The sequence below is a fragment of the Ornithorhynchus anatinus genome, chromosome 3 (assembly GCF_004115215.2).
Source record: "Ornithorhynchus anatinus isolate Pmale09 chromosome 3, mOrnAna1.pri.v4, whole genome shotgun sequence".
Taxonomy (NCBI): domain Eukaryota; kingdom Metazoa; phylum Chordata; class Mammalia; order Monotremata; family Ornithorhynchidae; genus Ornithorhynchus; species Ornithorhynchus anatinus.
The window spans coordinates 137,283,893-137,294,198 of record NC_041730.1 but is presented as its reverse complement, the minus strand read 5'-3'; the positions used below and the strand labels follow the sequence as shown (position 1 = coordinate 137,294,198).

At 47.4% G+C, this 10,306-nt stretch overlaps 1 non-coding gene across 1 annotated transcript; it reads left to right on the top strand.

Annotated features, from left to right (window-relative positions):
- Positions 1–5,098: 5,098 nt before the first annotated feature.
- Positions 5,099–5,235, top strand: LOC114810402. Its single transcript, XR_003758102.1, has one exon. It is a non-coding gene; the product is annotated as a small nucleolar RNA SNORA7 (small nucleolar RNA).
- The last annotated feature ends 5,071 nt before the right edge of the window (positions 5,236–10,306 follow it).

Genomic DNA, 10,306 nt, shown 5'->3' with positions numbered 1-10,306 from the left:
GTGTTCCCTGACTGCCATGAGCTTACAGTCTAGAGGGTGAATTTTATTTCCATCTCTTTGTGAGCAGGGAATGTCTCTCGCCCCTTCCCTCCTTAACAGCCAGCTTCAACCGTTCATTCCCCAACGGCTTCTTCCTCACTGCCTTCAAACATGCCCACATTTCCCCCATCTTAATAAAACCCTCCCTTGACCCCGCAGCTCCATCTCGCCCCATCTCCATCTTACCCTTCCTCTCCAAACTCCTGGAGTGAGTCTTCTACCCCTGCTGCCTCAAATTCCTCTCCTCCAACTCTCTCCTGGACTCCCTCCGATCTGGCTTCCATCTCCTTCACTCCATTCACTGAAAGGACCCTCTCAGAGGTCACCTATGACCTCCTTCTTGCCAAATCCAACGGCCTCTACTCCCTCCTAATCCTCCTCGACCTTTCAGCTGCCTTGGACACTGCTGACCATCCTCTTCTCCTCGCTATGTTATCCAAACATGGCTTCACTGACTCCATTCTGTCCTAGGCCATTCATTCTCAGTCTCCTTCGTGGGCCTCTACTCCACCTCCCCTTCCCTAACTCTGAGGGTCCCCCAAGGTTCAGTCCTTGGTCTTCTATTCTCCATCTACGCTCGCTCCCTCGGATAACTCATTTGTTCCCACGGCTTCAAAAACCATCTCTACACGGATGATACTCAAATCTACATCTTCACCCCTGATCTCTCCCCCTCTCTTCAGGCTTGCATATCCTCCTGCCTTCAGGACATCTCTACTTGGATGTCCTCCCATCACCTCAAACATGTCCAAAAAAGAGCTCCCTATCTTCCCTTCTGAACCGTCCTCTCCTGAACTTTCCCGACACTGTAGATGACACCACCATCCTTCCCGTCTCACAAGCCCGTAACCTCGGTGTCAACCTCGGATGGTGTCATGCGAGACTCCTCTCTCAAAGGTCACCCGTGACCTCCTTCTTGCCAAATCCAATGGCTCCTACTCTATCCTAATCCTCCTCGACCTCTCAGCTGCTTTTGACACCGTCGACCATCCCCTTCGCGTCCACACCTTATCTCACCTCGGCTTCACGGGCTCCGTCCTCTCCCGGTTCCCCTCTTTTCTTTCTGGCCGTTCCTTCTCAGTCTTCTCCGTGGGCTCCTCCTCCCCCTCCCATCCTCTAACTGTTGGGGTTCCTCAAGGGTCAGTTCTTGGCCCTCTTCTGTTCTCCATTTACACTCACTCCCTCGGTGAACTTATTCGCTCCCACGGCTTCAATATCATCTGTAGGAAGATGGCACACAAATCTACATCTCCGCCCCTGTCCTCTCCCCCTCCCTTCAGGGTTGTATCTCCTCCTGCCTCCCGGACGTCTCCACCAGGATGTCTGCCCCTCACCTAAAACTCAACGTGTCCAAAACTGAGCTCCTTATCTTCCTTCCCAAGCCCTGTCCTCTCCCTGACTTCCCTATCACCGTGGATGGTACGACCATCCTTCCCATCTTTCAAGCCCGCAACCTTGGTGTCATCCTTGACTCAGCCCTCTCGTTCACCCCACACAACCAATCCAAAATATTGCCAAGATCCACCCTTTCCTCTCCACCCAAATGGTTATCTTACCAGTACGGGCTCTCATAATATCCCGGCTGGATTATTGTGTCAGCCTTCTCTCTGATCTCCCTTCCTCCCGTCTCTCTCCGCTCCAGTCTATTGTTCAATCCGCTGCCCGGATCATCTTTCTGCAGAAACGCTTTGGGCATGTCACTCCCCTTCTTAAAAACCTCCAGTGGTTGCCTATCAAGTTCCGCTCAAAACAAAAACTCCTCACTCTTGGCTTCAAAGCTCTCCATCCCCTTGCCCCCTCCTACCTCACCTCCCTTCTCTCTTTCTACTGCCCACCCCATACGCTCTGCACCTCTGCCACTCACTTCCTCACTGTCCCCCATCCTCACCTATCCCGCCGTCGACCCCTGGCCCACATCCTACTGCTGTCTTGGAACGCCCTCCCTCCTCACGTCCGCCAAACTCACTCTCTTCCCCTCTTCAAAGCCCTACTGAGAGCTCACCTCCTCCAAGAAGCCTTCCCAGATTGAGCTCCCCCTTCTCCCTCTGCTCCCCCTCCACCCTCTGCTCGTCCCCCTTCCCCCTTCACCTCCCCTCAACTAAACCCCCTTCCCTGCTGCTCACCCTCCCCATCCCACCATCTGCCCCCTCCCCCTCCCCCCTTTCCTTCCCCTAAGCACTGTCCTCATTTGTATATATTATTTATTAACCTGTTTATTCTGTTAATGAGATATACATTCCCTTGATTCTATTTATCGTAATAATGTTGTCTTGTTTTTTTTGTTCTGTTTTGCTTTGCTGTCTGTCTCCCCTGATTAGACTGCGAGTCTGTCACTGGGCAGGGATTGTCTCTATCTGTTGCCTAATTGTACATTCCAAGCACTCTGTACAGTGCTCTGCATAGAGTAAGCGCTCAGTAAATTCTATTGAATGAATGAATGAATGAATCCTTGACTCTGCTCTCTCATTCAATTCACATATCCAATCCATCACCAAATCTTGTTGGTCTCACCTTCACAACATCGCTAAGATCCACCCTTTCCTCTCCATCCAAACCGCTAGCACATTAGTACAATCACTCATCCTCTCCCGCCTTGATTACTGCATCAGCCTCCTTTCTGACCTCTCAACTTCTGCCCTCTCCCCACTCAAGTCTGTTCTTCACTCTGCTGCCTGGCTCATCTTTCTACAGAAATGTTCAGGGCATGTCATCCCGCTCCTCAAAAACCTCCAGTGGCTGCCTATCCACCCCTATTTCAAACAAAAACTCCTCCCTATTGGCTTCAAAGCTCTCCATCACCTTGTTCCCTCCTACCTCACCTCCCTTCTCGCCTTCTCTAACCCAGCTCGCACACTCTGATCCTCTGGTGCCGCTCACCTCCTCACTGAGCCTCCATCTCTCCTGCCTCACCACCGACCGCTGCCCCACGTCCTACCTCTGGCCTGGAATGCCCTCCCTCCTCAAATCTGCCAGACAATGACACTCCCCCATTCAAAGCCTGCTGAAGGCCCACCTCCTCCAAGAGGCCTTCCCAGACAAAGCCCCCCTTTTCCTCATCTCCCACTCCCTTCCACATCACCCTGACTCACTCCCTTTGCTCTTCTCTCCTCTCCCCACCCCACAGCACTTAATGTAGAGTTGTCGTTTTATTCATTTATATTCATGCCTGTTGACTTATAGTGATGTCTTCCTCCCTCTCTTTAGACTTTGACTTGTCATGAGCAGGGATCGTCTCTCTTTATTGCTATATTGTACTTTGCCAAGCACTCAGTGCAGTGTTCTGCACACATTAAGCGCTCAATAAATACGACTGAATGAATGAATGTATCGATGAATGTTTTATTATTATATTGTATTCTCCCAATCGCTTGGTACAGTGCTCTGCACACGGTAAGCACTCAGTAAATATGATTAACTGACTGCAAGGGTATTTTTCCCTGGAGTCTTCAAATAAATGAGATTCATCATAAAAACATCCTCCATTATAGCTAAAAACACTATACTAGCAGGATGCTTTTTTTTTTTTTTTACAGGCAATGCGCAGTCTTTTTCATGTTGTTAATTTAAGTGCCTGCATGCTACTACTAGTAAATACAGCGTGTGTAATAAAATTGACTTAGCATTCACTTATTCAGGGTGCATTTCCTTAAAAGTGTCATTTCTCACATCATTATCTTAGGAAGAAATAGTTAATAGCCACCCACTGCTGCCGGCATTCACCAGGGAAAATGAAAAACAAGACGTGGAATTTTTCGCATCTCCCTACAGATATCAAAGCTTTGTACAGGAGACTCTCTCAGGCCGAGATGGTGGAATGCTATTAACGGTAATGATAATAATAAAGATAATGATATTTTGTAAGCATTTATTATGTGCCAGGCCCCGTACTAAGCGCTGGCGTGGTTACAAGCCGGTTGGGTTGGACACAGTCTCTGTCCCACCTCAATCCCCGTTTTACGGATGAGGTAACTGAGGGCCGGAGGAGGGAAGTGACTTGTCCAAGGTCACACGGCAGACCAGGGCACAGGTGGCGGAACCGGGATAAGAAGCCATGACCTTCTAACACCCAGGAAGGTGCTCTATCACTGCTCCACGAGGATACAAAGGCAGGAGTCGGGGTAAAGTGTGAGGCAGGGAAGTTGCTGGCCTTCTTTTCCAGCTGGGCTTCAGGGGTATCTATTTCCCTAATGTTCTCTGGCCAATGACATCACCCCACACATGTGATGAGATGATTAAATATCATTATGGCTAATGCCCTTAAAAAATATCCAAAAAAGAAGAGCGACACTAACTGGGTTATTTGCTAAGTGCTAACTACGAACCCAGCACAGAGAGAAGCTGTTTGGCCTCGTGAATAGAGCACAGGTCTGGGAGTCAGATGGATCTGGGTTCTAATCCTGGATCTGCCCCTTGTCTGCTGGGTAACCTTGGGCAAGCCACTTCACTTCTCTGGGCCTCAGTTACCTCATCTTTAAAATGGGGATTGAGACTGTGAGCCCCATGTGGGATGTGGACTGGGTCCAACTTGATTAACTTGTATCTAGCCCAGTGCTTAGATACACTGTGCCCAGTGCCTGGCACATAGTAAGCACTTAACAAATACTATCATTATTATTGTTATTATTATTATTAAAGGAGACTGCTTTGGAATGAGCTGTGGTCTCTGTGTTCTGTACGCTACCCCTCTCTGCGGTAGGAGCCCAGGTAAGTGGAGAAGCCAGAGTGAGAACACATGGCTCAGTGGAAAGAGCCTGGGCTTGGGAGCCAGAGGTCATGGGTTCGAATCCTGACTCTGCCACTTGCCAGCTGTGTGACTGTGGGCAAGTCTCTTAACCTCTCTGTGCCTCAGTTACCTCATCTGTAAAATTGGATTAAGACTGTGAGCCTCACGTGGGACAACCTGATTCCCCTGTATGTACCCCAGCGCTTAGTACAGTGCTCTGCACATAGTAAGCACTTAACAAATACCAACATTATTATTCTTATTATCCCATGTTGGGCTCACGTAAGTGCTCAATAAATACAAATGAATGAATGAATGATCCCTACTAGTATCGGCGTCCTCTCAGGGTCATACCTGGAGAGTTTCCAGTCCTCTACCAGTCTCGGCTATGGGAGGGAGAGTGAAGCAGAGGCCTGTCCATTCCATTCCTAGCTTGCCAGTGGCTAGCGAGTGGAAGGCCATCGGCTACAAGTCGAAACTCATCTGTGCTGCTCAGCGGCGGCATGAGAGAGTTCAGGGTGGAGATTCAAGTTGACTGTGGGGAAGGAGGCGATGGTAAACCACTGTCGGATTTTTCCCAAGAAAAATCTGTGGATCCACTTCCAGAAGGATTGCAGATGGAGAGCGGGGCCTTCTGAGGGAGATGTGTCCGTGGCGTCGCTATGGGTTGTAGAGAAGCAGCGTGGCTCAGTGGAAAGAGTCCGGGCTTTGGAGTCAGAGGTCATGGGTTCGAATCCCGGCTCGGCCACTTGTCAGCTGTGTGACTTTGGGCAAGTCACTTCACTTCTCTGTGCCTCAGTTACCTCATCTGTAAAACGGGGATGAAGACTGTGAGCCCTACGTGGGCCATTCTGATTCCCCTGTGTCTACCCCAGCGCTTAGAACAGTGCTCGGCACATAGTAAGCGCTTAACAGATACCAACATTATTTATTATTATTATTGTACATGACTCGATGGCATAAGACAAAAGGAGTTTAGTCAGCTCAGGAAACAAGTCCTTGTATTACCTCTGTTCAATTGAATGTGTCCCTTAGAAAAATTGATGAAGATAATTGGGTTAATAAAAGCAAAGATTAATCATTTAAGGCTCAAAAAAGACCTGGAAAATGTCATATGTCAATAGGCGAAAATGAGGAAACAAAACCAAAGTTCTAGTTTTACCAGGACGTGATTGAAATGCGAGCCCCAGTTGGGTTTTACAATACGCCTGATCTGATTGCCATGAATCTACCCCATGATGTTTAACATCGGTGCTTGGCATCTGGTAAGCTCTTAATAAATGTCATAATGAAATAATGATAATAATAATATAATTAAAACCATAATGAGTCACTTAATCCCCAGGCACTGGCAATACTAAATAAGGTTGTAGCCACTGTTTTTTGGGGAAGGATAGGCTTAAGCTGGAGATAGTACAGAGAGAGAACACGAAGATGAGCAACAGTAAGAAAAGTTTCTGTTTAAGGACACCCTGATGGGATTAGTTATTGTCAGCCTAGAAGGGCGGAGACAGAGAGGAGACTCGATTAAAATCGTCAAAATCACAAAATATGGGAATAAGGCAAATACGAAGGCAAGGTTTTCCAAATCCCACAACCCAAGGAGAAAGGAAGCATCTCCCTGAAGCTATTCATTCATTCATTCATTCATTCGTATTTATTGAGCACTTACTATGTGCAGAGCACTGTACTAAACACTTGGAATGTACAAATCAGTAACAGATAGAGACAATCCCTGCCCTTTGACGGGCTCACGGTCTAATCAGGGGAGATGGACAGACAAGAACAATGGCAATAAATAGAATCAAGGGGATGAACATCTCATTAACAAAATAAATAGGGTAATGAAAATATATACAGTTGAGCAGACGAGTACAGTGCTGAGGGGATGGGAAGGGAGAGGAGGAGGAGCGGAGGGAAAGGGGGAGAAAAGAGGGTTTAGCTGCGGAGAGGTGAAGGGAGGCGGTAGAGGGATTAGAGGGAGAAGGGGAGCTCAGTCTGGGAAGGCCTCTCGGAGGAGGTGAGCTGTAAGTAGGGTTTTGAAGAGGGGAAGAGAATCAGTTTGGCGGAGATGAGGAGGGAGGGCGTTCCAGGACCGCGGGAGGACGTGGCCCGGGGGGGTCGACGGCGGGATAGGCGAGAATGGGGGACGGTGAGGAGGTGGGCGGCGGAGGAGCTGAGCGTGCGGGGTGGGCGGTGGAAAGAGAGAAAGGAAGAGAGGTAGGAGGGGGCAAGGTGATGGACAGCCTTGAAGCCTAAAGTGAGAAGTTTTTGTTTTGTGCGGAGGTCGATAGGCAACCACTGGAGGTTTTTAAGAAGGGGAGTGACAGGCCCAGAGCGTTTCTGCAGGAAGATGAGCCTGGCAGCGGAGTGAAGAATAGACCGGAGCGGGGCGAGAGAGGAGGAAGGGAGGTCAGAGAGAAGGCTGACACAGTAATTTAGCCGGGCTATCACGAGAGCCCGTAGCAGTAAGATAGCCATCTGGGTGGAGAGGAAAGGGCGGATAAGATGGTAGGCTCAAAATAGCCACTAAGGAAAATATTTCTTTACACCACAGGGGTTGAGTGTATGGTAACCGTCGAACGGCAGGGACTGTCTCTGTCTGTGCCAACTTGTTCATCCCAAGCGCTTAGTACAGTGCTCTGCACATAGTAAGCGCTCAATAAATACTATTGAATTATCACAAGAAGTTGTACGAGACCAAATTATCAGTAGGCTTAAAATATTGTCCAATAAGAGGTCTACGGTGGCTAAAGTTGGAGCTGATCATAAAGATAATGATGATGATGATGACGATAATAGTCATAATGATAATATTTGTCAAACATTTACTATGTTCCAAGCAGTGGAGCAGATGTAAGATTGGTGGGACAGAGTTCCAGTTTCACACGGGGATTACAGTCTAAGTAAGAGCGAGAACAGGTACTGAATCCCCATTTTACAGATGAGGAAATCAAGGTCCAGAAAACTTTAATAATAATAATAATAATGATGTTGGTATTTGTTAAGCGCTTACTATGTGCAGAGCACTGTTCTAAGCGCTGGGGAAGACACAGGGGAATCAGGTTGTCCCACGTGGGGCTCACAGTCTTAATCCCCATTTGACAGATGAGGTAACTGAGGCCCAGAGAAGTGAAGTGACTTGCCCACAGTCACACAGCTGACAAGTGGCAGAGCTGGGATTCGAACCCATGACCTCTGACTCCACAGCCCGGGCTCTTTCCACTGAGCCACGCTGCTTCGCCCAAGTGTTCAAGCAGACAGGTGGCAGAGCTGGGAGTAGAACCCAGGAGCTGTGATTCCCAGGCCCATGCTCTCTCCACTAGGCCATACTGCTTTTGCGAAGATACTTTGAAATGAGAAATGGCTGGCTGGCAACATCAGCACTTCTGCATCACCCTCTTACTCACCTTCCACAACCCCAGACTCTTGGAATAATGTTCCACATTTTAATTTTGGTTGTCTTCCCGACACCTCAACCTTAACTTGTCCAAAACTGAACTCCCTCTCTTCCCTTATCTTTCCCTCCACTGACTTTTCCATCACTGTAGACGGCACCACCATCCTTCCCGTTTCACAAGCCCATGACCGTGGCATTAAGCTAGACTCCTTGCTCTCATTCAACCCTCGTATTCAACCCATGACTAAATCCTATTTGTCCCACCTTCACAACATATTGCTAAAATTTGTCCTTTCTTCTCCACCCAAAATCCTACCCTTTTAATACAGTCACTCATCTGATCTCACTGCGTTAGCCTCCTTGCTGACCTTCCAGCCTCCTGCCTCTCCCCATTCCAGTCCAAACTTCACTCTGTTGCCATGATCATTGTTCTACAGAAACGTTCAGGACACATCACCCCGCTCCTCAAAGAACTCCAGGGTTAGCCCATCCACCTCAGCATCAAACAAAAACTCTTCCCCTTTGGCTTTAAAGTCTTCTACCATTTTGTCCCCTCCTACCTCAGCTCATTACTCTCCTACAGCCCAGCCTGCACACTTGGCTCCTCTGGTGCCTCTAAACTTCTCACTGGGCCTCCATCTCACCTGTCTCACCACCAACTCCTTGCCCACGTCCTGCCTCTGGCCTGGAACACCCTCCCTCCTCAGACTATGACTCTCCCCCCCTTCAAAACCTTACTGAAGGCCCATCACCTCCAAGAGGCCTTCCCAGACTAGGCCCTCCCTTTCCTCTTCTCCCACTCCCTTCTGCATCGCCCCGTCTTGCTCCCTTCATTCTTCCCCGCTTCCAGCCCCACACCACTTACGTCCATATCTGTCATTTTTTAATTTATTTCTATTAACGTCTCCCTCCTCTAGTCTATAAACTCGTTGTTGGCAGGGAATGTGCCTGTTTATCGTTGTACTGTACTTTCCCAAGAACATAGTGCAGCACTCTGTACACAATAAATGCTCAATAAATAGTATTACTCGATCGACTGGTTGTTGAAACAGAGGACAAGCATCATATCATTCCTCAAAGCATCCTGCTGTCATTTCAAGAGATAAAATACCCCCAGTATAGACCCAACTATGCTATTTCTTGCTCTCTTGAAATTATGGTGCTAAGACAGATCATTCGGGAGGAAAAGTCAGGGATATTAGGAAGCTATTCATTCATTCATTCATTCGTTCATTCAATAGTATGTATTGAGCGCTTACTATGTGTAGAGCACTGTACTAAGCGCTTGGAATGTACAAATCAGTAACAGAGAGAGAGTCCCTGCCCTTTGACGGGCTTACAGTCTAATCGGGGGAGACAGACGGACAAGAACAATAGCAATAAAGCTAAATAAGCTTTATAAAGCTTAATAATAAATTTAAATTATAAAGCTTAATAAAGCTAAATGAAGCTATGAAGGTAGTGTTAAGGATGGTAAACATTTCCCAACCTGACAGAGATATAACCTGATAGACTCTATTAATATATTATATTAAGATATACTCCAGTGCTTGGCACATAGTACTGCTCTGTGGTATCCATCGTACACAGATTTTTTTGAGGGGCTGTGAGGATAAGGATTGGTTTGGGCTTGGTAACGAGACTCAGGAACATGGGGGAGTTTATCTGTAATTCATTTATTATATACCTGTAATCTGTCATCTGTAATTCCCTCTAGATTGTAAACTCTTTGCGGGCAGGGAATGTGTGCTCAGTAAATACAGATGAATAAATGATTGAATGAAATATAATTATTAATCTTGACTTTTGTCCCTCATGGCTATACTCGCATTTTTAGAGCCGCCCTGTGCTTTATTTTCGATTCCTGTTGCAATCTGCTTGTTGATAAGAGAGATGATCCTTCTTTATACAGTAACACTGCAGTATCTAGAGAAATATGATGGAAAGGATAAGTTATCAAGGACACATTTTTTGATTTTTGATGATGAAATTTGACATAGATGTGACCCAACTTAGAATCTCTCGCAAATGAGAAACAGGTTGGCCTAGTGGCTAGAGCTCAGGCCTGGAGGTCAGAAGGGCCTGGGTCCCAATCCTGGCTCTGCCACATACTTGCGTTGTGATATTGAGCAAGTCACTTCACT